We start from the raw sequence: 2,490 nt of genomic DNA on the forward strand, positions 1-2,490 counted from the left end.
TGCGGTGCCGCCTGCCCCAGCTGGCTGCCTGGGTCCGGCTCTGCCAGGAAGAATGATCCATCTTCTGCATGTACAAGCACCAGGTGCAGAATACGGCCGAGTTCTCCTTTGTTAGCACAATGCGGGAACACACAGGTACGTATCAGTGCCAGTACCGGGTGCCTGAGTCAGAGGAGATATCAGAGAAAAGTGACCGTGTGGAGCTGGTGGTGACAGGTGAGGGTGCTGAGGACAGTGGATGGCTCTGGGTTCTCCCATCAGAACCGTGTCCCATCGCTGTCCTCTCCCTTCATGCAGATCACAGCTTCCCACCACCCAGCATCTCCCTTCACCCCAAGAAACATGTGGGGACAGGGACCAATGTCACCATCTGCTGCTGGAACAAGGACTATGAGACTGCTTTCCACTTGCACAAGGATGGGTGCTCAGCCCCTATCCAGCGCCAGAACCCTGATGGCGGGGGTACAGCCAACTTCATCCTCCTTGGGGTGACCCCAGCTGATGCCGGCACCTATGGGTGCACCTACCTCATCAAGGGCTACTTGCCCTTAATGTCCTCTCCCCTTGGGAACAGCGTGATGCTGGAGGTGACACCCACATCCGCAACCCGAGGTGGGTCTGAGCCTCCCCATTTTGTGCACCCCCTGCCGTGGACTGGTGACTCTGTCTCTAGATTCAGTCTGTATGGGGGTTGTGGCTGGCAACAGGAACAACCAAATACACGGACCCCACGGGTGCTGAGGAGTGGTCCCATGTAAATCTGGTGATAGCACTGGTGAGGGGCTTGGTTGCTGCACTCGTCTTCGGCCTTGGAGTCTTCTTCATTGTCGATGCCTGCAGCCTCTGAATACAGAGAGATGAGAGCTGTGATGAGGAAGGGGTTAAATGTCTCCCACCCCCTATACATCCCCCCAGTGTCCTCTGCCTGCCCTTCTATCCCATACAGATCCTCCCAGGTGTACCTTCCTGCCCTTTGATTCCCTATAGATTCCCTATAGAACTCCTTGGGCATGACTCAAGGCCCCCTATAACCCCCACCTGCTCCACTCCACCTTATGACACAGATGCCCCCCCATAATGCCTGACACCATGCAGTTCCAGGTCATTGTCTGGGTCAGGGGACCCAAATCCCAACCTGTCCCCTGCGGCCTCACCAAAGCCCACCACGGAAACCAAAACTCTGTCCATAATACAGCAAATTTCAAGAAAATTGAATTCTGCATTGAGGGGTAAATCCAGACACAAAATCTCAGCCCTCAGACACGCTGCAGCCCTCCAGGCCATCAACATGCCCCACACCCCATAAAGCACCCACATACCAAGTAGAATGAACACCCAAACCCACAAATATGGTACCCCAATATCTGACCCACGGGGATGACAGATCTAATCCCCTGTGGTCCCACAATCCCTCAACACTCCCACACCCTGTGGGCTCACCCAAACCACAGCAGGACCCCCAGATATCTCCCATGGGATCCCCAACTCTCAGTCCCTCCCAAACTCCAGACCCACTCTCTTGGACTCCGCCCTCAAATAACCTCACCATAGGCCCCCCTCCAAAGGAGGTTGGAGACCCCCACGGTGGCACCTCACTGTTCCTCTGTGTCTCCAGGTACCCCAGTGACAGTGAGCGCCTGACCTGCACCGAGATTCATGTTGTGACCCCTGGTGCTCGGCCACCCGGGGCAGCTGCCACCGCTCAGCCACCCATTAACTACAGCAAGGTGGGCACTGTGGGGCCCTGCTGATACCCCTGCACCCCCAGTGCCTCGTTTTTTAGGTGCACTGAAATGGACAGACACCACATTCCCCCTACTGGAGCTCCCTGATACTCTAGTCCCCCCCACTGCACCCCCAAATCCCAAGGAATCTGACATCCCCAAATCCTCACCTGTGCACCTTGTCTCATTCCCACACACCAAATCCCTCAATTCTCCACTCTAACCCCCACATCCTCCCTGATCCACCTCAAATTCCTCAACATCCCTGGAGATTCCAAATCCTCTTCAATCCAGCCCAAGGCTCAAAACCATTCCTAGGGGACCCCAAATCCTTCCCAATCCACTCCTAACAGCACCCATTAAACGCACACCACGTGTCATGGACCTCCAATTTGATCCCCTGTAGATCCCTCCAGGTGTCTCTGGCCCACCCTTCAGTCCTGCTCTCAGCATCGGTAGGTGTGTTTGGAGCCACTGCTTTGTGCATCACTTTGTAAATATATGCCTGTGTTATCCTGATATCACCCACTGTGATTTCTCCCTTCAGTCTCAGTAAATAGATTTTGTTACCACCTGTGAGTTCTGCCTTTTTCTCTTCTACCTCACTGAGAGGGGGAAGTGAGAATAGAAGCTGCGTGGTGCTGAGCTGCTGCCAGGTGCCAGCACCGCAGTCCTTGTGGTGGGGGCCCAATGTGGGGCGCGAAGGGTGGAGATCCCAACAGATGTGAGCAGAGCGTGTTCCAACACAACTGCTCTCAGCTCTCAG

General features: G+C 55.1%; 1 long non-coding RNA gene across 1 annotated transcript; it reads right to left on the minus strand.

The window, feature by feature from the left end:
- Positions 1-42: 42 nt before the first annotated feature.
- Positions 43-2,071, minus strand: LOC110391618. Its single transcript, XR_002434136.1, has 3 exons — positions 1,155-2,071; positions 528-1,038; positions 43-162 (listed from the first exon to the last, which is right to left on the minus strand). It is a non-coding gene; the product is annotated as an uncharacterized LOC110391618 (long non-coding RNA).
- Positions 2,072-2,490: the final 419 nt, after the last annotated feature.

The sequence above is a fragment of the Numida meleagris genome, unplaced genomic scaffold (assembly GCF_002078875.1).
Source record: "Numida meleagris isolate 19003 breed g44 Domestic line unplaced genomic scaffold, NumMel1.0 unplaced_Scaffold421, whole genome shotgun sequence".
Classification (NCBI taxonomy): Eukaryota; Metazoa; Chordata; class Aves; order Galliformes; family Numididae; genus Numida; species Numida meleagris.